This window comes from Crinia signifera, unplaced genomic scaffold (genome assembly GCF_055691185.1).
Source record: "Crinia signifera unplaced genomic scaffold, ASM5569118v1 HAP2_SCAFFOLD_432, whole genome shotgun sequence".
NCBI classification, from domain to species: domain Eukaryota; kingdom Metazoa; phylum Chordata; class Amphibia; order Anura; family Myobatrachidae; genus Crinia; species Crinia signifera.
Genome location: NW_028142325.1, coordinates 28,033 through 54,209, shown reverse-complemented (window position 1 = coordinate 54,209; position 26,177 = coordinate 28,033). Strand labels below are relative to the sequence as shown.

Here is a 26,177-nt window from a genome sequence, read left to right as displayed (position 1 = left end):
ACCCTTTGTGTGACATCACAATCTGCCCTCTATGACATCACAAGCTGCTCACTCGGAATCCGGCGGAACCTGACAGCCAGACAGTCACTTGGAACAGACAGGCAGACAGGACAGTCATGTGTAGGTGAGCTGGGTGGGCCAATGTTTTCTTTTATTGGCAGTTACCACCCAAATGATGGTCCGAAGAAGGTAAGTGATACTTTTTCTAAATCCCCCTCTCAATGATCATCAATTGTTGGGCTTGGAAAAAAATGGAAGAGGAAAAAAATTCCCAAAACAAAAGAGAATAAAGAGGAAAAAAAATTCCCAAAACAAAAGAGAGAGAAAAGAGAGCGCAAAAAGAAAAGAAAAAAAATATATAAGAGATCAAGAAAAAAAAAAAAAAACAAGCCATTTCAAATCGAGAGGGAGGGGGTCCAAAAATTCCATTGCTTTGATCCAGTTGATGTTTCCGTGGTAAGATCGTAGGTAAGTCACATAGCGTTTGCATATTTATTGGGAGGTCGCAGCGATTGATAAGTCCTTTAATTTAGGCAGGCTTCCGGTCTTTTGGCTAGGCCGCATATGCTGATATCAAGTGTAGTGTCACGTCAAGTAATTAACTGCCTCGATTCCAGAAAGTACAATTCAAGGAGTCAAGAAATAGTCACAAAATGATACACTGAGGCAGGATTTGAAAGTATTTATGCACAAGGGTTAAACCTTGAAGCAGCAAATGCATGCATTTCTAAATACAAAGGTGCACAAACAATTGATACTCCAAATCAAGTGCCAGGAATGGAAATAGTCTTTTTTTGGATAACAGATTAGGAAGGTGCACCGGTCCTGGAAGTACTGCAATACCAGGTCAATGCGTGGAGTGGACAGAGCAAGCTCTTCTTCCATCTCCCTGTTCTAAAAATCCATTTAATATATGGCCCCCAGATAGGGGGCGTATCAGATATTAAACTGATAAGAACAGATACTACACTTGATCTTAGCCAAAAGGCCGAGAAGCGATAACCCGAATGGGGTCCCAGCAAAGCGCGCAAACCGGAATTCGGCCACCAACACTGGTGGAGAAGAGATCAGCACCACGGACACATCTAACACACACACATCACTTCTTTGACGTTGCAGTCTGAAAGATACCAGGCTGTACGGCAGGTATGAATAGGACTTGAAGTGCTGGACAGGGACCGGAGGACGAGTAGCCATCCAACTGATTTTGTGATTAGGTCGTCGGCGGGCGGGCAGGGTGCCTCAGCTGGGTAGGAGGCCAAATTTGCATGTGCTCCGCCCCGTCTGTTGACGTCGCGTCAACAGACACACACCCACTAGGCAGACGACCAACAGGCAAGCAGCAGCAGCCAGCTGTCTCCTCGCTCTTTGCTGCCGCATGCCTGTGTCCCTGACGAACTGCTGCTGAGTAAATCAATCAGCTAGCTGCTGCAGAGGAGAAGGAGGAATCTTGCACAATCAGGTGCAATGACGGCTTTCCTGTTTTGAGCCCATTCAGCAGCAGTAGTAGTAGACAGTCAGATGGACAGGCATTCATGTGGCAGGACCCTTTGTGTGACATCACAATCTGCCCTCTATGACATCACAAGCTGCTCACTCGGAATCCGGCGGAACCTGACAGCCAGACAGTCACTTGGAACAGACAGGCAGACAGGACAGTCATGTGTAGGTGAGCTGGGTGGGCCAATGTTTTCTTTTATTGGCAGTTACCACCCAAATGATGGTCCGAAGAAGGTAAGTGATACTTTTTCTAAATCCCCCTCTCAATGATCATCAATTGTTGGGCTTGGAAAAAAATGGAAGAGGAAAAAAAATTCCCAAAACAAAAGAGAATAAAGAGGAAAAAAAATTCCCAAAACAAAAGAGAGAGAAAAGAGAGCGCAAAAAGAAAAGAAAAAAAATATATAAGAGATCAAGAAAAAAAAAAAAAAACAAGCCATTTCAAATCGAGAGGGAGGGGGTCCAAAAATTCCATTGCTTTGATCCAGTTGATGTTTCCGTGGTAAGATCGTAGGTAAGTCACATAGCGTTTGCATATTTATTGGGAGGTCGCAGCGATTGATAAGTCCTTTAATTTAGGCAGGCTTCCGGTCTTTTGGCTAGGCCGCATATGCTGATATCAAGTGTAGTGTCACGTCAAGTAATTAACTGCCTCGATTCCAGAAAGTACAATTCAAGGAGTCAAGAAATAGAGTCACAAAATGATACACTGAGGCAGGATTTGAAAGTATTTATGCACAAGGGTTAAACCTTGAAGCAGCAAATGCATGCATTTCTAAATACAAAGGTGCACAAACAATTGATACTCCAAATCAAGTGCCAGGAATGGAAATAGTCTTTTTTTGGATAACAGATTAGGAAGGTGCACCGGTCCTGGAAGTACTGCAATACCAGGTCAATGCGTGGAGTGGACAGAGCAAGCTCTTCTTCCATCTCCCTGTTCTAAAAATCCATTTAATATATGGCCCCCAGATAGGGGGCGTATCAGATATTAAACTGATAAGAACAGATACTACACTTGATCTTAGCCAAAAGGCCGAGAAGCGATAACCCGAATGGGGTCCCAGCAAAGCGCGCAAACCGGAATTCGGCCACCAACACTGGTGGAGAAGAGATCAGCACCACGGACACATCTAACACACACACATCACTTCTTTGACGTTGCAGTCTGAAAGATACCAGGCTGTACGGCAGGTATGAATAGGACTTGAAGTGCTGGACAGGGACCGGAGGACGAGTAGCCATCCAACTGATTTTGTGATTAGGTCGTCGGCGGGCGGGCAGGGTGCCTCAGCTGGGTAGGAGGCCAAATTTGCATGTGCTCCGCCCCGTCTGTTGACGTCGCGTCAACAGACACACACCCACTAGGCAGACGACCAACAGGCAAGCAGCAGCAGCCAGCTGTCTCCTCGCTCTTTGCTGCCGCATGCCTGTGTCCCTGACGAACTGCTGCTGAGTAAATCAATCAGCTAGCTGCTGCAGAGGAGAAGGAGGAATCTTGCACAATCAGGTGCAATGACGGCTTTCCTGTTTTGAGCCCATTCAGCAGCAGTAGTAGTAGACAGTCAGATGGACAGGCATTCATGTGGCAGGACCCTTTGTGTGACATCACAATCTGCCCTCTATGACATCACAAGCTGCTCACTCGGAATCCGGCGGAACCTGACAGCCAGACAGTCACTTGGAACAGACAGGCAGACAGGACAGTCATGTGTAGGTGAGCTGGGTGGGCCAATGTTTTCTTTTATTGGCAGTTACCACCCAAATGATGGTCCGAAGAAGGTAAGTGATACTTTTTCTAAATCCCCCTCTCAATGATCATCAATTGTTGGGCTTGGAAAAAAATGGAAGAGGAAAAAAAATTCCCAAAACAAAAGAGAATAAAGAGGAAAAAAAATTCCCAAAACAAAAGAGAGAGAAAAGAGAGCGCAAAAAGAAAAGAAAAAAAATATATAAGAGATCAAGAAAAAAAAAAAAAAACAAGCCATTTCAAATCGAGAGGGAGGGGGTCCAAAAATTCCATTGCTTTGATCCAGTTGATGTTTCCGTGGTAAGATCGTAGGTAAGTCACATAGCGTTTGCATATTTATTGGGAGGTCGCAGCGATTGATAAGTCCTTTAATTTAGGCAGGCTTCCGGTCTTTTGGCTAGGCCGCATATGCTGATATCAAGTGTAGTGTCACGTCAAGTAATTAACTGCCTCGATTCCAGAAAGTACAATTCAAGGAGTCAAGAAATAGTCACAAAATGATACACTGAGGCAGGATTTGAAAGTATTTATGCACAAGGGTTAAACCTTGAAGCAGCAAATGCATGCATTTCTAAATACAAAGGTGCACAAACAATTGATACTCCAAATCAAGTGCCAGGAATGGAAATAGTCTTTTTTTGGATAACAGATTAGGAAGGTGCACCGGTCCTGGAAGTACTGCAATACCAGGTCAATGCGTGGAGTGGACAGAGCAAGCTCTTCTTCCATCTCCCTGTTCTAAAAATCCATTTAATATATGGCCCCCAGATAGGGGGCGTATCAGATATTAAACTGATAAGAACAGATACTACACTTGATCTTAGCCAAAAGGCCGAGAAGCGATAACCCGAATGGGGTCCCAGCAAAGCGCGCAAACCGGAATTCGGCCACCAACACTGGTGGAGAAGAGATCAGCACCACGGACACATCTAACACACACACATCACTTCTTTGACGTTGCAGTCTGAAAGATACCAGGCTGTACGGCAGGTATGAATAGGACTTGAAGTGCTGGACAGGGACCGGAGGACGAGTAGCCATCCAACTGATTTTGTGATTAGGTCGTCGGCGGGCGGGCAGGGTGCCTCAGCTGGGTAGGAGGCCAAATTTGCATGTGCTCCGCCCCGTCTGTTGACGTCGCGTCAACAGACACACACCCACTAGGCAGACGACCAACAGGCAAGCAGCAGCAGCCAGCTGTCTCCTCGCTCTTTGCTGCCGCATGCCTGTGTCCCTGACGAACTGCTGCTGAGTAAATCAATCAGCTAGCTGCTGCAGAGGAGAAGGAGGAATCTTGCACAATCAGGTGCAATGACGGCTTTCCTGTTTTGAGCCCATTCAGCAGCAGTAGTAGTAGACAGTCAGATGGACAGGCATTCATGTGGCAGGACCCTTTGTGTGACATCACAATCTGCCCTCTATGACATCACAAGCTGCTCACTCGGAATCCGGCGGAACCTGACAGCCAGACAGTCACTTGGAACAGACAGGCAGACAGGACAGTCATGTGTAGGTGAGCTGGGTGGGCCAATGTTTTCTTTTATTGGCAGTTACCACCCAAATGATGGTCCGAAGAAGGTAAGTGATACTTTTTCTAAATCCCCCTCTCAATGATCATCAATTGTTGGGCTTGGAAAAAAATGGAAGAGGAAAAAAAATTCCCAAAACAAAAGAGAATAAAGAGGAAAAAAAATTCCCAAAACAAAAGAGAGAGAAAAGAGAGCGCAAAAAGAAAAGAAAAAAAATATATAAGAGATCAAGAAAAAAAAAAAAAAACAAGCCATTTCAAATCGAGAGGGAGGGGGTCCAAAAATTCCATTGCTTTGATCCAGTTGATGTTTCCGTGGTAAGATCGTAGGTAAGTCACATAGCGTTTGCATATTTATTGGGAGGTCGCAGCGATTGATAAGTCCTTTAATTTAGGCAGGCTTCCGGTCTTTTGGCTAGGCCGCATATGCTGATATCAAGTGTAGTGTCACGTCAAGTAATTAACTGCCTCGATTCCAGAAAGTACAATTCAAGGAGTCAAGAAATAGTCACAAAATGATACACTGAGGCAGGATTTGAAAGTATTTATGCACAAGGGTTAAACCTTGAAGCAGCAAATGCATGCATTTCTAAATACAAAGGTGCACAAACAATTGATACTCCAAATCAAGTGCCAGGAATGGAAATAGTCTTTTTTTGGATAACAGATTAGGAAGGTGCACCGGTCCTGGAAGTACTGCAATACCAGGTCAATGCGTGGAGTGGACAGAGCAAGCTCTTCTTCCATCTCCCTGTTCTAAAAATCCATTTAATATATGGCCCCCAGATAGGGGGCGTATCAGATATTAAACTGATAAGAACAGATACTACACTTGATCTTAGCCAAAAGGCCGAGAAGCGATAACCCGAATGGGGTCCCAGCAAAGCGCGCAAACCGGAATTCGGCCACCAACACTGGTGGAGAAGAGATCAGCACCACGGACACATCTAACACACACACATCACTTCTTTGACGTTGCAGTCTGAAAGATACCAGGCTGTACGGCAGGTATGAATAGGACTTGAAGTGCTGGACAGGGACCGGAGGACGAGTAGCCATCCAACTGATTTTGTGATTAGGTCGTCGGCGGGCGGGCAGGGTGCCTCAGCTGGGTAGGAGGCCAAATTTGCATGTGCTCCGCCCCGTCTGTTGACGTCGCGTCAACAGACACACACCCACTAGGCAGACGACCAACAGGCAAGCAGCAGCAGCCAGCTGTCTCCTCGCTCTTTGCTGCCGCATGCCTGTGTCCCTGACGAACTGCTGCTGAGTAAATCAATCAGCTAGCTGCTGCAGAGGAGAAGGAGGAATCTTGCACAATCAGGTGCAATGACGGCTTTCCTGTTTTGAGCCCATTCAGCAGCAGTAGTAGTAGACAGTCAGATGGACAGGCATTCATGTGGCAGGACCCTTTGTGTGACATCACAATCTGCCCTCTATGACATCACAAGCTGCTCACTCGGAATCCGGCGGAACCTGACAGCCAGACAGTCACTTGGAACAGACAGGCAGACAGGACAGTCATGTGTAGGTGAGCTGGGTGGGCCAATGTTTTCTTTTATTGGCAGTTACCACCCAAATGATGGTCCGAAGAAGGTAAGTGATACTTTTTCTAAATCCCCCTCTCAATGATCATCAATTGTTGGGCTTGGAAAAAAATGGAAGAGGAAAAAAAATTCCCAAAACAAAAGAGAATAAAGAGGAAAAAAAATTCCCAAAACAAAAGAGAGAGAAAAGAGAGCGCAAAAAGAAAAGAAAAAAAATATATAAGAGATCAAGAAAAAAAAAAAAAAACAAGCCATTTCAAATCGAGAGGGAGGGGGTCCAAAAATTCCATTGCTTTGATCCAGTTGATGTTTCCGTGGTAAGATCGTAGGTAAGTCACATAGCGTTTGCATATTTATTGGGAGGTCGCAGCGATTGATAAGTCCTTTAATTTAGGCAGGCTTCCGGTCTTTTGGCTAGGCCGCATATGCTGATATCAAGTGTAGTGTCACGTCAAGTAATTAACTGCCTCGATTCCAGAAAGTACAATTCAAGGAGTCAAGAAATAGTCACAAAATGATACACTGAGGCAGGATTTGAAAGTATTTATGCACAAGGGTTAAACCTTGAAGCAGCAAATGCATGCATTTCTAAATACAAAGGTGCACAAACAATTGATACTCCAAATCAAGTGCCAGGAATGGAAATAGTCTTTTTTTGGATAACAGATTAGGAAGGTGCACCGGTCCTGGAAGTACTGCAATACCAGGTCAATGCGTGGAGTGGACAGAGCAAGCTCTTCTTCCATCTCCCTGTTCTAAAAATCCATTTAATATATGGCCCCCAGATAGGGGGCGTATCAGATATTAAACTGATAAGAACAGATACTACACTTGATCTTAGCCAAAAGGCCGAGAAGCGATAACCCGAATGGGGTCCCAGCAAAGCGCGCAAACCGGAATTCGGCCACCAACACTGGTGGAGAAGAGATCAGCACCACGGACACATCTAACACACACACATCACTTCTTTGACGTTGCAGTCTGAAAGATACCAGGCTGTACGGCAGGTATGAATAGGACTTGAAGTGCTGGACAGGGACCGGAGGACGAGTAGCCATCCAACTGATTTTGTGATTAGGTCGTCGGCGGGCGGGCAGGGTGCCTCAGCTGGGTAGGAGGCCAAATTTGCATGTGCTCCGCCCCGTCTGTTGACGTCGCGTCAACAGACACACACCCACTAGGCAGACGACCAACAGGCAAGCAGCAGCAGCCAGCTGTCTCCTCGCTCTTTGCTGCCGCATGCCTGTGTCCCTGACGAACTGCTGCTGAGTAAATCAATCAGCTAGCTGCTGCAGAGGAGAAGGAGGAATCTTGCACAATCAGGTGCAATGACGGCTTTCCTGTTTTGAGCCCATTCAGCAGCAGTAGTAGTAGACAGTCAGATGGACAGGCATTCATGTGGCAGGACCCTTTGTGTGACATCACAATCTGCCCTCTATGACATCACAAGCTGCTCACTCGGAATCCGGCGGAACCTGACAGCCAGACAGTCACTTGGAACAGACAGGCAGACAGGACAGTCATGTGTAGGTGAGCTGGGTGGGCCAATGTTTTCTTTTATTGGCAGTTACCACCCAAATGATGGTCCGAAGAAGGTAAGTGATACTTTTTCTAAATCCCCCTCTCAATGATCATCAATTGTTGGGCTTGGAAAAAAATGGAAGAGGAAAAAAAATTCCCAAAACAAAAGAGAATAAAGAGGAAAAAAAATTCCCAAAACAAAAGAGAGAGAAAAGAGAGCGCAAAAAGAAAAGAAAAAAAATATATAAGAGATCAAGAAAAAAAAAAAAAAACAAGCCATTTCAAATCGAGAGGGAGGGGGTCCAAAAATTCCATTGCTTTGATCCAGTTGATGTTTCCGTGGTAAGATCGTAGGTAAGTCACATAGCGTTTGCATATTTATTGGGAGGTCGCAGCGATTGATAAGTCCTTTAATTTAGGCAGGCTTCCGGTCTTTTGGCTAGGCCGCATATGCTGATATCAAGTGTAGTGTCACGTCAAGTAATTAACTGCCTCGATTCCAGAAAGTACAATTCAAGGAGTCAAGAAATAGTCACAAAATGATACACTGAGGCAGGATTTGAAAGTATTTATGCACAAGGGTTAAACCTTGAAGCAGCAAATGCATGCATTTCTAAATACAAAGGTGCACAAACAATTGATACTCCAAATCAAGTGCCAGGAATGGAAATAGTCTTTTTTTGGATAACAGATTAGGAAGGTGCACCGGTCCTGGAAGTACTGCAATACCAGGTCAATGCGTGGAGTGGACAGAGCAAGCTCTTCTTCCATCTCCCTGTTCTAAAAATCCATTTAATATATGGCCCCCAGATAGGGGGCGTATCAGATATTAAACTGATAAGAACAGATGAGTTTGAATTTGAAGAAACTCAGGGAGCCCGAGGTGTGCTCCCACCACCACCAGTGACGTGACTAAACGCGTGCACAGGGGGCAGCCGTACGAACGTGTGGGCCCTCTCCCAAAGGAGAAAGGCCCCATGGTTCCCCTGACCCCCCTCAACCATAAGGCCGAGGAAGGGAAAAAAGGGATCGGTGGGTCCTCTTCGCCGAAGCTCAGAGGGACCCGCGTTTCCTCCACCCCCGGAAGGGTTTCGGACGGTGGGTCCTCCGCAGCCCGTGCTTTGGAGAGACCCGACTTAGGCTTCCCTCCGCCTTGCGGCTCGGGGTTGCCCTCGAGGGAACCGGGACTCTCCCCAAAAGGTGAAGAGTCCCAGTCACGTTTGGGGAACGGAAGGCCTGTTAGGGACAGCCGCACTACCCAAATGAAAAAACGTGACAAACTAACGAAAAACGTGAAGTGCAAAACGTGCAAATCATAAAAAGAAAAGAATAAGGCCCTAGCCAGAAGGCCGGGGGGGGGTGTGAAAAATTGTCCTACCCCATCCAAAAGGACAGGGTAAGGACGTGAAGCGCTAACCTAAAGGGAAGTGCGCAGTGCAAGTGCCATTCGTGCAAGGTGACTTGGGATCACCCGTGCATGTCCGGCACCCCCGAGTTTCCCCGGGGGCACAGTGCAGCCTCGGACTCCAGGCAGCCGACCCTTCAGCGTCCGACCAAGCTTTTCTCCGTCTCACCAGCAGGCATTTTCCCGCCCCTGGCATGGGAATGGGTACTCCACTGGGCCTTTCGAAAGACTCCCTTAGGGGCTGCACCCCCTCCGGAAGAGCAATCTACTCAGTCCCAGTGTTTCTCCGCTCCCAGGGTTAAGGTACTAAGCTGGGCCTTTCGCGGTCTCCCCATCAGAGGCTACGAACCTCTGGAACAGGAGCCATCTACTCCGTCCCAACCTTTCTCCGCTCCCTGGGATTGGATACTAGACTGAGCCTTTCGCTGACTCATCCTTCGGGGGCTACAAACCCCGTCAAGAGAGTCAAACTACTAGGCCCAGTGTTTCTCCCCCCCTCTTACCAGTGGATTTACGGAAACAACACCTCCTACCAACGGCAGAGGTGAAGATACTCAGTGAGACTTTTCACTACTCCCGGGAAAAAACAGAGGGGTCCCACACCCTCCGCCCATCAGAGCAGCTACTCAGTCTCACCTTTCTCTATTCTCTGCCAGAGGCCAGTCCATACCCAACTGATAAGAACAGATACTACACTTGATCTTAGCCAAAAGGCCGAGAAGCGATAACCCGAATGGGGTCCCAGCAAAGCGCGCAAACCGGAATTCGGCCACCAACACTGGTGGAGAAGAGATCAGCACCACGGACACATCTAACACACACACATCACTTCTTTGACGTTGCAGTCTGAAAGATACCAGGCTGTACGGCAGGTATGAATAGGACTTGAAGTGCTGGACAGGGACCGGAGGACGAGTAGCCATCCAACTGATTTTGTGATTAGGTCGTCGGCGGGCGGGCAGGGTGCCTCAGCTGGGTAGGAGGCCAAATTTGCATGTGCTCCGCCCCGTCTGTTGACGTCGCGTCAACAGACACACACCCACTAGGCAGACGACCAACAGGCAAGCAGCAGCAGCCAGCTGTCTCCTCGCTCTTTGCTGCCGCATGCCTGTGTCCCTGACGAACTGCTGCTGAGTAAATCAATCAGCTAGCTGCTGCAGAGGAGAAGGAGGAATCTTGCACAATCAGGTGCAATGACGGCTTTCCTGTTTTGAGCCCATTCAGCAGCAGTAGTAGTAGACAGTCAGATGGACAGGCATTCATGTGGCAGGACCCTTTGTGTGACATCACAATCTGCCCTCTATGACATCACAAGCTGCTCACTCGGAATCCGGCGGAACCTGACAGCCAGACAGTCACTTGGAACAGACAGGCAGACAGGACAGTCATGTGTAGGTGAGCTGGGTGGGCCAATGTTTTCTTTTATTGGCAGTTACCACCCAAATGATGGTCCGAAGAAGGTAAGTGATACTTTTTCTAAATCCCCCTCTCAATGATCATCAATTGTTGGGCTTGGAAAAAAATGGAAGAGGAAAAAAAATTCCCAAAACAAAAGAGAATAAAGAGGAAAAAAAATTCCCAAAACAAAAGAGAGAGAAAAGAGAGCGCAAAAAGAAAAGAAAAAAAATATATAAGAGATCAAGAAAAAAAAAAAAAAACAAGCCATTTCAAATCGAGAGGGAGGGGGTCCAAAAATTCCATTGCTTTGATCCAGTTGATGTTTCCGTGGTAAGATCGTAGGTAAGTCACATAGCGTTTGCATATTTATTGGGAGGTCGCAGCGATTGATAAGTCCTTTAATTTAGGCAGGCTTCCGGTCTTTTGGCTAGGCCGCATATGCTGATATCAAGTGTAGTGTCACGTCAAGTAATTAACTGCCTCGATTCCAGAAAGTACAATTCAAGGAGTCAAGAAATAGTCACAAAATGATACACTGAGGCAGGATTTGAAAGTATTTATGCACAAGGGTTAAACCTTGAAGCAGCAAATGCATGCATTTCTAAATACAAAGGTGCACAAACAATTGATACTCCAAATCAAGTGCCAGGAATGGAAATAGTCTTTTTTTGGATAACAGATTAGGAAGGTGCACCGGTCCTGGAAGTACTGCAATACCAGGTCAATGCGTGGAGTGGACAGAGCAAGCTCTTCTTCCATCTCCCTGTTCTAAAAATCCATTTAATATATGGCCCCCAGATAGGGGGCGTATCAGATATTAAACTGATAAGAACAGATACTACACTTGATCTTAGCCAAAAGGCCGAGAAGCGATAACCCGAATGGGGTCCCAGCAAAGCGCGCAAACCGGAATTCGGCCACCAACACTGGTGGAGAAGAGATCAGCACCACGGACACATCTAACACACACACATCACTTCTTTGACGTTGCAGTCTGAAAGATACCAGGCTGTACGGCAGGTATGAATAGGACTTGAAGTGCTGGACAGGGACCGGAGGACGAGTAGCCATCCAACTGATTTTGTGATTAGGTCGTCGGCGGGCGGGCAGGGTGCCTCAGCTGGGTAGGAGGCCAAATTTGCATGTGCTCCGCCCCGTCTGTTGACGTCGCGTCAACAGACACACACCCACTAGGCAGACGACCAACAGGCAAGCAGCAGCAGCCAGCTGTCTCCTCGCTCTTTGCTGCCGCATGCCTGTGTCCCTGACGAACTGCTGCTGAGTAAATCAATCAGCTAGCTGCTGCAGAGGAGAAGGAGGAATCTTGCACAATCAGGTGCAATGACGGCTTTCCTGTTTTGAGCCCATTCAGCAGCAGTAGTAGTAGACAGTCAGATGGACAGGCATTCATGTGGCAGGACCCTTTGTGTGACATCACAATCTGCCCTCTATGACATCACAAGCTGCTCACTCGGAATCCGGCGGAACCTGACAGCCAGACAGTCACTTGGAACAGACAGGCAGACAGGACAGTCATGTGTAGGTGAGCTGGGTGGGCCAATGTTTTCTTTTATTGGCAGTTACCACCCAAATGATGGTCCGAAGAAGGTAAGTGATACTTTTTCTAAATCCCCCTCTCAATGATCATCAATTGTTGGGCTTGGAAAAAAATGGAAGAGGAAAAAAAATTCCCAAAACAAAAGAGAATAAAGAGGAAAAAAAATTCCCAAAACAAAAGAGAGAGAAAAGAGAGCGCAAAAAGAAAAGAAAAAAAATATATAAGAGATCAAGAAAAAAAAAAAAAAACAAGCCATTTCAAATCGAGAGGGAGGGGGTCCAAAAATTCCATTGCTTTGATCCAGTTGATGTTTCCGTGGTAAGATCGTAGGTAAGTCACATAGCGTTTGCATATTTATTGGGAGGTCGCAGCGATTGATAAGTCCTTTAATTTAGGCAGGCTTCCGGTCTTTTGGCTAGGCCGCATATGCTGATATCAAGTGTAGTGTCACGTCAAGTAATTAACTGCCTCGATTCCAGAAAGTACAATTCAAGGAGTCAAGAAATAGTCACAAAATGATACACTGAGGCAGGATTTGAAAGTATTTATGCACAAGGGTTAAACCTTGAAGCAGCAAATGCATGCATTTCTAAATACAAAGGTGCACAAACAATTGATACTCCAAATCAAGTGCCAGGAATGGAAATAGTCTTTTTTTGGATAACAGATTAGGAAGGTGCACCGGTCCTGGAAGTACTGCAATACCAGGTCAATGCGTGGAGTGGACAGAGCAAGCTCTTCTTCCATCTCCCTGTTCTAAAAATCCATTTAATATATGGCCCCCAGATAGGGGGCGTATCAGATATTAAACTGATAAGAACAGATACTACACTTGATCTTAGCCAAAAGGCCGAGAAGCGATAACCCGAATGGGGTCCCAGCAAAGCGCGCAAACCGGAATTCGGCCACCAACACTGGTGGAGAAGAGATCAGCACCACGGACACATCTAACACACACACATCACTTCTTTGACGTTGCAGTCTGAAAGATACCAGGCTGTACGGCAGGTATGAATAGGACTTGAAGTGCTGGACAGGGACCGGAGGACGAGTAGCCATCCAACTGATTTTGTGATTAGGTCGTCGGCGGGCGGGCAGGGTGCCTCAGCTGGGTAGGAGGCCAAATTTGCATGTGCTCCGCCCCGTCTGTTGACGTCGCGTCAACAGACACACACCCACTAGGCAGACGACCAACAGGCAAGCAGCAGCAGCCAGCTGTCTCCTCGCTCTTTGCTGCCGCATGCCTGTGTCCCTGACGAACTGCTGCTGAGTAAATCAATCAGCTAGCTGCTGCAGAGGAGAAGGAGGAATCTTGCACAATCAGGTGCAATGACGGCTTTCCTGTTTTGAGCCCATTCAGCAGCAGTAGTAGTAGACAGTCAGATGGACAGGCATTCATGTGGCAGGACCCTTTGTGTGACATCACAATCTGCCCTCTATGACATCACAAGCTGCTCACTCGGAATCCGGCGGAACCTGACAGCCAGACAGTCACTTGGAACAGACAGGCAGACAGGACAGTCATGTGTAGGTGAGCTGGGTGGGCCAATGTTTTCTTTTATTGGCAGTTACCACCCAAATGATGGTCCGAAGAAGGTAAGTGATACTTTTTCTAAATCCCCCTCTCAATGATCATCAATTGTTGGGCTTGGAAAAAAATGGAAGAGGAAAAAAAATTCCCAAAACAAAAGAGAATAAAGAGGAAAAAAAATTCCCAAAACAAAAGAGAGAGAAAAGAGAGCGCAAAAAGAAAAGAAAAAAAATATATAAGAGATCAAGAAAAAAAAAAAAAAACAAGCCATTTCAAATCGAGAGGGAGGGGGTCCAAAAATTCCATTGCTTTGATCCAGTTGATGTTTCCGTGGTAAGATCGTAGGTAAGTCACATAGCGTTTGCATATTTATTGGGAGGTCGCAGCGATTGATAAGTCCTTTAATTTAGGCAGGCTTCCGGTCTTTTGGCTAGGCCGCATATGCTGATATCAAGTGTAGTGTCACGTCAAGTAATTAACTGCCTCGATTCCAGAAAGTACAATTCAAGGAGTCAAGAAATAGTCACAAAATGATACACTGAGGCAGGATTTGAAAGTATTTATGCACAAGGGTTAAACCTTGAAGCAGCAAATGCATGCATTTCTAAATACAAAGGTGCACAAACAATTGATACTCCAAATCAAGTGCCAGGAATGGAAATAGTCTTTTTTTGGATAACAGATTAGGAAGGTGCACCGGTCCTGGAAGTACTGCAATACCAGGTCAATGCGTGGAGTGGACAGAGCAAGCTCTTCTTCCATCTCCCTGTTCTAAAAATCCATTTAATATATGGCCCCCAGATAGGGGGCGTATCAGATATTAAACTGATAAGAACAGATACTACACTTGATCTTAGCCAAAAGGCCGAGAAGCGATAACCCGAATGGGGTCCCAGCAAAGCGCGCAAACCGGAATTCGGCCACCAACACTGGTGGAGAAGAGATCAGCACCACGGACACATCTAACACACACACATCACTTCTTTGACGTTGCAGTCTGAAAGATACCAGGCTGTACGGCAGGTATGAATAGGACTTGAAGTGCTGGACAGGGACCGGAGGACGAGTAGCCATCCAACTGATTTTGTGATTAGGTCGTCGGCGGGCGGGCAGGGTGCCTCAGCTGGGTAGGAGGCCAAATTTGCATGTGCTCCGCCCCGTCTGTTGACGTCGCGTCAACAGACACACACCCACTAGGCAGACGACCAACAGGCAAGCAGCAGCAGCCAGCTGTCTCCTCGCTCTTTGCTGCCGCATGCCTGTGTCCCTGACGAACTGCTGCTGAGTAAATCAATCAGCTAGCTGCTGCAGAGGAGAAGGAGGAATCTTGCACAATCAGGTGCAATGACGGCTTTCCTGTTTTGAGCCCATTCAGCAGCAGTAGTAGTAGACAGTCAGATGGACAGGCATTCATGTGGCAGGACCCTTTGTGTGACATCACAATCTGCCCTCTATGACATCACAAGCTGCTCACTCGGAATCCGGCGGAACCTGACAGCCAGACAGTCACTTGGAACAGACAGGCAGACAGGACAGTCATGTGTAGGTGAGCTGGGTGGGCCAATGTTTTCTTTTATTGGCAGTTACCACCCAAATGATGGTCCGAAGAAGGTAAGTGATACTTTTTCTAAATCCCCCTCTCAATGATCATCAATTGTTGGGCTTGGAAAAAAATGGAAGAGGAAAAAAAATTCCCAAAACAAAAGAGAATAAAGAGGAAAAAAAATTCCCAAAACAAAAGAGAGAGAAAAGAGAGCGCAAAAAGAAAAGAAAAAAAATATATAAGAGATCAAGAAAAAAAAAAAAAAACAAGCCATTTCAAATCGAGAGGGAGGGGGTCCAAAAATTCCATTGCTTTGATCCAGTTGATGTTTCCGTGGTAAGATCGTAGGTAAGTCACATAGCGTTTGCATATTTATTGGGAGGTCGCAGCGATTGATAAGTCCTTTAATTTAGGCAGGCTTCCGGTCTTTTGGCTAGGCCGCATATGCTGATATCAAGTGTAGTGTCACGTCAAGTAATTAACTGCCTCGATTCCAGAAAGTACAATTCAAGGAGTCAAGAAATAGTCACAAAATGATACACTGAGGCAGGATTTGAAAGTATTTATGCACAAGGGTTAAACCTTGAAGCAGCAAATGCATGCATTTCTAAATACAAAGGTGCACAAACAATTGATACTCCAAATCAAGTGCCAGGAATGGAAATAGTCTTTTTTTGGATAACAGATTAGGAAGGTGCACCGGTCCTGGAAGTACTGCAATACCAGGTCAATGCGTGGAGTGGACAGAGCAAGCTCTTCTTCCATCTCCCTGTTCTAAAAATCCATTTAATATATGGCCCCCAGATAGGGGGCGTATCAGATATTAAACTGATAAGAACAGATACTACACTTGATCTTAGCCAAAAGGCCGAGAAGCGATAACCCGAATGGGGTCCCAGCAAAGCGCGCAAACCGGAATTCGGCCACCAACACTGGTGGAGAAGAGATCAGCACCACGGACACATCTAACACACACACATCACTTCTTTGACGTTGCAGTCTGAAAGATACCAGGCTGTACGGCAGGTATGAATAGGACTTGAAGTGCTGGACAGGGACCGGAGGACGAGTAGCCATCCAACTGATTTTGTGATTAGGTCGTCGGCGGGCGGGCAGGGTGCCTCAGCTGGGTAGGAGGCCAAATTTGCATGTGCTCCGCCCCGTCTGTTGACGTCGCGTCAACAGACACACACCCACTAGGCAGACGACCAACAGGCAAGCAGCAGCAGCCAGCTGTCTCCTCGCTCTTTGCTGCCGCATGCCTGTGTCCCTGACGAACTGCTGCTGAGTAAATCAATCAGCTAGCTGCTGCAGAGGAGAAGGAGGAATCTTGCACAATCAGGTGCAATGACGGCTTTCCTGTTTTGAGCCCATTCAGCAGCAGTAGTAGTAGACAGTCAGATGGACAGGCATTCATGTGGCAGGACCCTTTGTGTGACATCACAATCTGCCCTCTATGACATCACAAGCTGCTCACTCGGAATCCGGCGGAACCTGACAGCCAGACAGTCACTTGGAACAGACAGGCAGACAGGACAGTCATGTGTAGGTGAGCTGGGTGGGCCAATGTTTTCTTTTATTGGCAGTTACCACCCAAATGATGGTCCGAAGAAGGTAAGTGATACTTTTTCTAAATCCCCCTCTCAATGATCATCAATTGTTGGGCTTGGAAAAAAATGGAAGAGGAAAAAAAATTCCCAAAACAAAAGAGAATAAAGAGGAAAAAAAATTCCCAAAACAAAAGAGAGAGAAAAGAGAGCGCAAAAAGAAAAGAAAAAAAATATATAAGAGATCAAGAAAAAAAAAAAAAAACAAGCCATTTCAAATCGAGAGGGAGGGGGTCCAAAAATTCCATTGCTTTGATCCAGTTGATGTTTCCGTGGTAAGATCGTAGGTAAGTCACATAGCGTTTGCATATTTATTGGGAGGTCGCAGCGATTGATAAGTCCTTTAATTTAGGCAGGCTTCCGGTCTTTTGGCTAGGCCGCATATGCTGATATCAAGTGTAGTGTCACGTCAAGTAATTAACTGCCTCGATTCCAGAAAGTACAATTCAAGGAGTCAAGAAATAGTCACAAAATGATACACTGAGGCAGGATTTGAAAGTATTTATGCACAAGGGTTAAACCTTGAAGCAGCAAATGCATGCATTTCTAAATACAAAGGTGCACAAACAATTGATACTCCAAATCAAGTGCCAGGAATGGAAATAGTCTTTTTTTGGATAACAGATTAGGAAGGTGCACCGGTCCTGGAAGTACTGCAATACCAGGTCAATGCGTGGAGTGGACAGAGCAAGCTCTTCTTCCATCTCCCTGTTCTAAAAATCCATTTAATATATGGCCCCCAGATAGGGGGCGTATCAGATATTAAACTGATAAGAACAGATACTACACTTGATCTTAGCCAAAAGGCCGAGAAGCGATAACCCGAATGGGGTCCCAGCAAAGCGCGCAAACCGGAATTCGGCCACCAACACTGGTGGAGAAGAGATCAGCACCACGGACACATCTAACACACACACATCACTTCTTTGACGTTGCAGTCTGAAAGATACCAGGCTGTACGGCAGGTATGAATAGGACTTGAAGTGCTGGACAGGGACCGGAGGACGAGTAGCCATCCAACTGATTTTGTGATTAGGTCGTCGGCGGGCGGGCAGGGTGCCTCAGCTGGGTAGGAGGCCAAATTTGCATGTGCTCCGCCCCGTCTGTTGACGTCGCGTCAACAGACACACACCCACTAGGCAGACGACCAACAGGCAAGCAGCAGCAGCCAGCTGTCTCCTCGCTCTTTGCTGCCGCATGCCTGTGTCCCTGACGAACTGCTGCTGAGTAAATCAATCAGCTAGCTGCTGCAGAGGAGAAGGAGGAATCTTGCACAATCAGGTGCAATGACGGCTTTCCTGTTTTGAGCCCATTCAGCAGCAGTAGTAGTAGACAGTCAGATGGACAGGCATTCATGTGGCAGGACCCTTTGTGTGACATCACAATCTGCCCTCTATGACATCACAAGCTGCTCACTCGGAATCCGGCGGAACCTGACAGCCAGACAGTCACTTGGAACAGACAGGCAGACAGGACAGTCATGTGTAGGTGAGCTGGGTGGGCCAATGTTTTCTTTTATTGGCAGTTACCACCCAAATGATGGTCCGAAGAAGGTAAGTGATACTTTTTCTAAATCCCCCTCTCAATGATCATCAATTGTTGGGCTTGGAAAAAAATGGAAGAGGAAAAAAAATTCCCAAAACAAAAGAGAATAAAGAGGAAAAAAAATTCCCAAAACAAAAGAGAGAGAAAAGAGAGCGCAAAAAGAAAAGAAAAAAAATATATAAGAGATCAAGAAAAAAAAAAAAAAACAAGCCATTTCAAATCGAGAGGGAGGGGGTCCAAAAATTCCATTGCTTTGATCCAGTTGATGTTTCCGTGGTAAGATCGTAGGTAAGTCACATAGCGTTTGCATATTTATTGGGAGGTCGCAGCGATTGATAAGTCCTTTAATTTAGGCAGGCTTCCGGTCTTTTGGCTAGGCCGCATATGCTGATATCAAGTGTAGTGTCACGTCAAGTAATTAACTGCCTCGATTCCAGAAAGTACAATTCAAGGAGTCAAGAAATAGTCACAAAATGATACACTGAGGCAGGATTTGAAAGTATTTATGCACAAGGGTTAAACCTTGAAGCAGCAAATGCATGCATTTCTAAATACAAAGGTGCACAAACAATTGATACTCCAAATCAAGTGCCAGGAATGGAAATAGTCTTTTTTTGGATAACAGATTAGGAAGGTGCACCGGTCCTGGAAGTACTGCAATACCAGGTCAATGCGTGGAGTGGACAGAGCAAGCTCTTCTTCCATCTCCCTGTTCTAAAAATCCATTTAATATATGGCCCCCAGATAGGGGGCGTATCAGATATTAAACTGATAAGAACAGATACTACACTTGATCTTAGCCAAAAGGCCGAGAAGCGATAACCCGAATGGGGTCCCAGCAAAGCGCGCAAACCGGAATTCGGCCACCAACACTGGTGGAGAAGAGATCAGCACCACGGACACATCTAACACACACACATCACTTCTTTGACGTTGCAGTCTGAAAGATACCAGGCTGTACGGCAGGTATGAATAGGACTTGAAGTGCTGGACAGGGACCGGAGGACGAGTAGCCATCCAACTGATTTTGTGATTAGGTCGTCGGCGGGCGGGCAGGGTGCCTCAGCTGGGTAGGAGGCCAAATTTGCATGTGCTCCGCCCCGTCTGTTGACGTCGCGTCAACAGACACACACCCACTAGGCAGACGACCAACAGGCAAGCAGCAGCAGCCAGCTGTCTCCTCGCTCTTTGCTGCCGCATGCCTGTGTCCCTGACGAACTGCTGCTGAGTAAATCAATCAGCTAGCTGCTGCAGAGGAGAAGGAGGAATCTTGCACAATCAGGTGCAATGACGGCTTTCCTGTTTTGAGCCCATTCAGCAGCAGTAGTAGTAGACAGTCAGATGGACAGGCATTCATGTGGCAGGACCCTTTGTGTGACATCACAATCTGCCCTCTATGACATCACAAGCTGCTCACTCGGAATCCGGCGGAACCTGACAGCCAGACAGTCACTTGGAACAGACAGGCAGACAGGACAGTCATGTGTAGGTGAGCTGGGTGGGCCAATGTTTTCTTTTATTGGCAGTTACCACCCAAATGATGGTCCGAAGAAGGTAAGTGATACTTTTTCTAAATCCCCCTCTCAATGATCATCAATTGTTGGGCTTGGAAAAAAATGGAAGAGGAAAAAAAATTCCCAAAACAAAAGAGAATAAAGAGGAAAAAAAATTCCCAAAACAAAAGAGAGAGAAAAGAGAGCGCAAAAAGAAAAGAAAAAAAATATATAAGAGATCAAGAAAAAAAAAAAAAAACAAGCCATTTCAAATCGAGAGGGAGGGGGTCCAAAAATTCCATTGCTTTGATCCAGTTGATGTTTCCGTGGTAAGATCGTAGGTAAGTCACATAGCGTTTGCATATTTATTGGGAGGTCGCAGCGATTGATAAGTCCTTTAATTTAGGCAGGCTTCCGGTCTTTTGGCTAGGCCGCATATGCTGATATCAAGTGTAGTGTCACGTCAAGTAATTAACTGCCTCGATTCCAGAAAGTACAATTCAAGGAGTCAAGAAATAGTCACAAAATGATACACTGAGGCAGGATTTGAAAGTATTTATGCACAAGGGTTAAACCTTGAAGCAGCAAATGCATGCATTTCTAAATACAAAGGTGCACAAACAATTGATACTCCAAATCAAGTGCCAGGAATGGAAATAGTCTTTTTTTGGATAACAGATTAGGAAGGTGCACCGGTCCTGGAAGTACTGCAATACCAGGTCAATGCGTGGAGTGGACAGAGCAAGCTCTTCTTCCATCTCCCTGTTCTAAAAATCCATTTAATATATGGCCCCCAGATAGGGGGCGTATCAGATATTAAACTGATAAGAACAGATACTACACTTGATCTTAGCCAAAAGGCCGAGAAGCGATAACCCGAATGGGGTCCCAGCAAAGCGCGCAAACCGGAATTCGGCCACCAACACTGGTGGAGAAGAGATCAGCACCACGGACACATCTAACACACACACATCACTTCTTTGACGTTGCAGTCTGAAAGATACCAGGCTGTACGGCAGGTATGAATAGGACTTGAAGTGCTGGACAGGGACCGGAGGACGAGTAGCCATCCAACTGATTTTGTGATTAGGTCGTCGGCGGGCGGGCAGGGTGCCTCAGCTGGGTAGGAGGCCAAATTTGCATGTGCTCCGCCCCGTCTGTTGACGTCGCGTCAACAGACACACACCCACTAGGCAGACGACCAACAGGCAAGCAGCAGCAGCCAGCTGTCTCCTCGCTCTTTGCTGCCGCATGCCTGTGTCCCTGACGAACTGCTGCTGAGTAAATCAATCAGCTAGCTGCTGCAGAGGAGAAGGAGGAATCTTGCACAATCAGGTGCAATGACGGCTTTCCTGTTTTGAGCCCATTCAGCAGCAGTAGTAGTAGACAGTCAGATGGACAGGCATTCATGTGGCAGGACCCTTTGTGTGACATCACAATCTGCCCTCTATGACATCACAAGCTGCTCACTCGGAATCCGGCGGAACCTGACAGCCAGACAGTCACTTGGAACAGACAGGCAGACAGGACAGTCATGTGTAGGTGAGCTGGGTGGGCCAATGTTTTCTTTTATTGGCAGTTACCACCCAAATGATGGTCCGAAGAAGGTAAGTGATACTTTTTCTAAATCCCCCTCTCAATGATCATCAATTGTTGGGCTTGGAAAAAAATGGAAGAGGAAAAAAAATTCCCAAAACAAAAGAGAATAAAGAGGAAAAAAAATTCCCAAAACAAAAGAGAGAGAAAAGAGAGCGCAAAAAGAAAAGAAAAAAAATATATAAGAGATCAAGAAAAAAAAAAAAAAACAAGCCATTTCAAATCGAGAGGGAGGGGGTCCAAAAATTCCATTGCTTTGATCCAGTTGATGTTTCCGTGGTAAGATCGTAGGTAAGTCACATAGCGTTTGCATATTTATTGGGAGGTCGCAGCGATTGATAAGTCCTTTAATTTAGGCAGGCTTCCGGTCTTTTGGCTAGGCCGCATATGCTGATATCAAGTGTAGTGTCACGTCAAGTAATTAACTGCCTCGATTCCAGAAAGTACAATTCAAGGAGTCAAGAAATAGTCACAAAATGATACACTGAGGCAGGATTTGAAAGTATTTATGCACAAGGGTTAAACCTTGAAGCAGCAAATGCATGCATTTCTAAATACAAAGGTGCACAAACAATTGATACTCCAAATCAAGTGCCAGGAATGGAAATAGTCTTTTTTTGGATAACAGATTAGGAAGGTGCACCGGTCCTGGAAGTACTGCAATACCAGGTCAATGCGTGGAGTGGACAGAGCAAGCTCTTCTTCCATCTCCCTGTTCTAAAAATCCATTTAATATATGGCCCCCAGATAGGGGGCGTATCAGATATTAAACTGATAAGAACAGATACTACACTTGATCTTAGCCAAAAGGCCGAGAAGCGATAACCCGAATGGGGTCCCAGCAAAGCGCGCAAACCGGAATTCGGCCACCAACACTGGTGGAGAAGAGATCAGCACCACGGACACATCTAACACACACACATCACTTCTTTGACGTTGCAGTCTGAAAGATACCAGGCTGTACGGCAGGTATGAATAGGACTTGAAGTGCTGGACAGGGACCGGAGGACGAGTAGCCATCCAACTGATTTTGTGATTAGGTCGTCGGCGGGCGGGCAGGGTGCCTCAGCTGGGTAGGAGGCCAAATTTGCATGTGCTCCGCCCCGTCTGTTGACGTCGCGTCAACAGACACACACCCACTAGGCAGACGACCAACAGGCAAGCAGCAGCAGCCAGCTGTCTCCTCGCTCTTTGCTGCCGCATGCCTGTGTCCCTGACGAACTGCTGCTGAGTAAATCAATCAGCTAGCTGCTGCAGAGGAGAAGGAGGAATCTTGCACAATCAGGTGCAATGACGGCTTTCCTGTTTTGAGCCCATTCAGCAGCAGTAGTAGTAGACAGTCAGATGGACAGGCATTCATGTGGCAGGACCCTTTGTGTGACATCACAATCTGCCCTCTATGACATCACAAGCTGCTCACTCGGAATCCGGCGGAACCTGACAGCCAGACAGTCACTTGGAACAGACAGGCAGACAGGACAGTCATGTGTAGGTGAGCTGGGTGGGCCAATGTTTTCTTTTATTGGCAGTTACCACCCAAATGATGGTCCGAAGAAGGTAAGTGATACTTTTTCTAAATCCCCCTCTCAATGATCATCAATTGTTGGGCTTGGAAAAAAATGGAAGAGGAAAAAAAATTCCCAAAACAAAAGAGAATAAAGAGGAAAAAAAATTCCCAAAACAAAAGAGAGAGAAAAGAGAGCGCAAAAAGAAAAGAAAAAAAATATATAAGAGATCAAGAAAAAAAAAAAAAAACAAGCCATTTCAAATCGAGAGGGAGGGGGTCCAAAAATTCCATTGCTTTGATCCAGTTGATGTTTCCGTGGTAAGATCGTAGGTAAGTCACATAGCGTTTGCATATTTATTGGGAGGTCGCAGCGATTGATAAGTCCTTTAATTTAGGCAGGCTTCCGGTCTTTTGGCTAGGCCGCATATGCTGATATCAAGTGTAGTGTCACGTCAAGTAATTAACTGCCTCGATTCCAGAAAGTACAATTCAAGGAGTCAAGAAATAGTCACAAAATGATACACTGAGGCAGGATTTGAAAGTATTTATGCACAAGGGTTAAACCTTGAAGCAGCAAATGCATGCATTTCTAAATACAAAGGTGCACAAACAATTGATACTCCAAATCAAGTGCCAGGAATGGAAATAGTCTTTTTTTGGATAACAGATTAGGAAGGTGCACCGGTCCTGGAAGTACTGCAATACCAGGTCAATGCGTGGAGTGGACAGAGCAAGCTCTTCTTCCATCTCCCTGTTCTAAAAATCCATTTAATATATGGCCCCCAGATAGGGGGCGTATCAGATATTAAACTGATAAGAACAGATACTACACTTGATCTTAGCCAAAAGGCCGAGAAGCGATAACCCGAATGGGGTCCCAGCAAAGCGCGCAAACCGGAATTCGGCCACCAACACTGGTGGAGAAGAGATCAGCACCACGGACACATCTAACACACACACATCACTTCTTTGACGTTGCAGTCTGAAAGATACCAGGCTGTACGGCAGGTATGAATAGGACTTGAAGTGCTGGACAGGGACCGGAGGACGAGTAGCCATCCAACTGATTTTGTGATTAGGTCGTCGGCGGGCGGGCAGGGTGCCTCAGCTGGGTAGGAGGCCAAATTTGCATGTGCTCCGCCCCGTCTGTTGACGTCGCGTCAACAGACACACACCCACTAGGCAGACGACCAACAGGCAAGCAGCAGCAGCCAGCTGTCTCCTCGCTCTTTGCTGCCGCATGCCTGTGTCCCTGACGAACTGCTGCTGAGTAAATCAATCAGCTAGCTGCTGCAGAGGAGAAGGAGGAATCTTGCACAATCAGGTGCAATGACGGCTTTCCTGTTTTGAGCCCATTCAGCAGCAGTAGTAGTAGACAGTCAGATGGACAGGCATTCATGTGGCAGGACCCTTTGTGTGACATCACAATCTGCCCTCTATGACATCACAAGCTGCTCACTCGGAATCCGGCGGAACCTGACAGCCAGACAGTCACTTGGAACAGACAGGCAGACAGGACAGTCATGTGTAGGTGAGCTGGGTGGGCCAATGTTTTCTTTTATTGGCAGTTACCACCCAAATGATGGTCCGAAGAAGGTAAGTGATACTTTTTCTAAATCCCCCTCTCAATGATCATCAATTGTTGGGCTTGGAAAAAAATGGAAGAGGAAAAAAAATTCCCAAAACAAAAGAGAATAAAGAGGAAAAAAAATTCCCAAAACAAAAGAGAGAGAAAAGAGAGCGCAAAAAGAAAAGAAAAAAAATATATAAGAGATCAAGAAAAAAAAAAAAAAACAAGCCATTTCAAATCGAGAGGGAGGGGGTCCAAAAATTCCATTGCTTTGATCCAGTTGATGTTTCCGTGGTAAGATCGTAGGTAAGTCACATAGCGTTTGCATATTTATTGGGAGGTCGCAGCGATTGATAAGTCCTTTAATTTAGGCAGGCTTCCGGTCTTTTGGCTAGGCCGCATATGCTGATATCAAGTGTAGTGTCACGTCAAGTAATTAACTGCCTCGATTCCAGAAAGTACAATTCAAGGAGTCAAGAAATAGTCACAAAATGATACACTGAGGCAGGATTTGAAAGTATTTATGCACAAGGGTTAAACCTTGAAGCAGCAAATGCATGCATTTCTAAATACAAAGGTGCACAAACAATTGATACTCCAAATCAAGTGCCAGGAATGGAAATAGTCTTTTTTTGGATAACAGATTAGGAAGGTGCACCGGTCCTGGAAGTACTGCAATACCAGGTCAATGCGTGGAGTGGACAGAGCAAGCTCTTCTTCCATCTCCCTGTTCTAAAAATCCATTTAATATATGGCCCCCAGATAGGGGGCGTATCAGATATTAAACTGATAAGAACAGATGAGTTTGAAGAAACTCAGGGAGCCCGAGGTGTGCTCCCACCACCACCAGTGACGTGACTAAACGCGTGCACAGGGGGCAGCCGTACGAACGTGTGGCCCTCTCCCAAAGGAGAAAGGCCCCATGGTTCCCCTAACCCCCCTCAACCATAAGGCCAAGGAAGGGAAAAAAGGGATCGGTGGGTCCTCTTCGCCGAAGCTTAGAGAGACCCGCTTTTCCTCCACCCCCGGAAGGGTTTCGGACGGTGGGTCCTCCGCAGCCCGTGCTTTGGAGAGACCCGACTTAGGCTTCCCTCCGCCTTGCGGCTCGGGGTTGCCCTCGAGGGAACCGGGACTCTCCCCAGAAGGTGAAGAGTCCCAGTCACGTTTGGGGAACGGAAGGCCCGTTAGGGACAGCCGCACTACCCAAATGAAAAAAACGTGACAAACTAACAAAAAACGTGAAGTGCAAAACGTGCAAATCATAAAAAGAAAAGAATAAGGCCCTAGCCAGAAGGCCGGGGGGGGGTGTGAAAAATTGTCCTACCCCATCCAAAAGGACAGGGTAAGGACGTGAAGCGCTAACCTAAAGGGAAGTGCGCAGTGCAAGTGCCATTCGTGCAAGGTGACTTGGGATCACCCGTGCATGTCCGGCACCCCCGAGTTTCCCCGGGGGCACAGTGCAGCCTCGGACTCCAGGCAGCCGACCCTTCAGCGTCCGACCAAGCTTTTCTCCGTCTCACCAGCAGGCATTTTCCAGCCCCTGGCATGGGAATGGGTACTCCACTGGGCCTTTCGAAA

The 26,177-nt window shown here is 46.5% G+C and overlaps 15 non-coding genes and 2 pseudogenes across 15 annotated transcripts; all 17 read right to left on the bottom strand.

The window, feature by feature from the left end:
- Positions 1-809: 809 nt before the first annotated feature.
- Positions 810-1,000, bottom strand: LOC146055290 (U2 spliceosomal RNA). The gene has a single exon (XR_014468583.1). It is a non-coding gene; the product is annotated as a U2 spliceosomal RNA (small nuclear RNA).
- A 1,357-nt stretch (positions 1,001-2,357) lies between these two features.
- On the bottom strand, positions 2,358-2,548 carry LOC146055288 (U2 spliceosomal RNA). The gene has a single exon (XR_014468582.1). It is a non-coding gene; the product is annotated as a U2 spliceosomal RNA (small nuclear RNA).
- A 1,355-nt stretch (positions 2,549-3,903) lies between these two features.
- LOC146055286 (U2 spliceosomal RNA) lies at positions 3,904-4,094 on the bottom strand. The gene has a single exon (XR_014468580.1). It is a non-coding gene; the product is annotated as a U2 spliceosomal RNA (small nuclear RNA).
- A 1,355-nt stretch (positions 4,095-5,449) lies between these two features.
- On the bottom strand, positions 5,450-5,640 carry LOC146055285 (U2 spliceosomal RNA). The gene has a single exon (XR_014468579.1). It is a non-coding gene; the product is annotated as a U2 spliceosomal RNA (small nuclear RNA).
- Positions 5,641-6,995: 1,355 nt separating this feature from the next.
- Positions 6,996-7,186, bottom strand: LOC146055284 (U2 spliceosomal RNA). Its single transcript, XR_014468578.1, has one exon. It is a non-coding gene; the product is annotated as a U2 spliceosomal RNA (small nuclear RNA).
- A 1,355-nt stretch (positions 7,187-8,541) lies between these two features.
- On the bottom strand, positions 8,542-8,723 carry LOC146055315 (U2 spliceosomal RNA). Its single transcript, XR_014468606.1, has one exon. It is a non-coding gene; the product is annotated as a U2 spliceosomal RNA (small nuclear RNA).
- A 1,117-nt stretch (positions 8,724-9,840) lies between these two features.
- LOC146055263 (U2 spliceosomal RNA) lies at positions 9,841-9,977 on the bottom strand (annotated as a pseudogene).
- A 1,355-nt stretch (positions 9,978-11,332) lies between these two features.
- LOC146055283 (U2 spliceosomal RNA) lies at positions 11,333-11,523 on the bottom strand. The gene has a single exon (XR_014468577.1). It is a non-coding gene; the product is annotated as a U2 spliceosomal RNA (small nuclear RNA).
- Positions 11,524-12,878: 1,355 nt separating this feature from the next.
- Positions 12,879-13,069, bottom strand: LOC146055282 (U2 spliceosomal RNA). Its single transcript, XR_014468576.1, has one exon. It is a non-coding gene; the product is annotated as a U2 spliceosomal RNA (small nuclear RNA).
- Positions 13,070-14,424: 1,355 nt separating this feature from the next.
- LOC146055281 (U2 spliceosomal RNA) lies at positions 14,425-14,615 on the bottom strand. The gene has a single exon (XR_014468575.1). It is a non-coding gene; the product is annotated as a U2 spliceosomal RNA (small nuclear RNA).
- Positions 14,616-15,970: 1,355 nt separating this feature from the next.
- Positions 15,971-16,161, bottom strand: LOC146055280 (U2 spliceosomal RNA). Its single transcript, XR_014468574.1, has one exon. It is a non-coding gene; the product is annotated as a U2 spliceosomal RNA (small nuclear RNA).
- A 1,355-nt stretch (positions 16,162-17,516) lies between these two features.
- On the bottom strand, positions 17,517-17,707 carry LOC146055279 (U2 spliceosomal RNA). Its single transcript, XR_014468573.1, has one exon. It is a non-coding gene; the product is annotated as a U2 spliceosomal RNA (small nuclear RNA).
- A 1,355-nt stretch (positions 17,708-19,062) lies between these two features.
- On the bottom strand, positions 19,063-19,253 carry LOC146055277 (U2 spliceosomal RNA). The gene has a single exon (XR_014468572.1). It is a non-coding gene; the product is annotated as a U2 spliceosomal RNA (small nuclear RNA).
- A 1,355-nt stretch (positions 19,254-20,608) lies between these two features.
- On the bottom strand, positions 20,609-20,799 carry LOC146055276 (U2 spliceosomal RNA). The gene has a single exon (XR_014468571.1). It is a non-coding gene; the product is annotated as a U2 spliceosomal RNA (small nuclear RNA).
- Positions 20,800-22,154: 1,355 nt separating this feature from the next.
- Positions 22,155-22,345, bottom strand: LOC146055274 (U2 spliceosomal RNA). The gene has a single exon (XR_014468569.1). It is a non-coding gene; the product is annotated as a U2 spliceosomal RNA (small nuclear RNA).
- Positions 22,346-23,700: 1,355 nt separating this feature from the next.
- On the bottom strand, positions 23,701-23,891 carry LOC146055273 (U2 spliceosomal RNA). The gene has a single exon (XR_014468568.1). It is a non-coding gene; the product is annotated as a U2 spliceosomal RNA (small nuclear RNA).
- Positions 23,892-25,246: 1,355 nt separating this feature from the next.
- Positions 25,247-25,422, bottom strand: LOC146055317 (U2 spliceosomal RNA; annotated as a pseudogene).
- Positions 25,423-26,177: the final 755 nt, after the last annotated feature.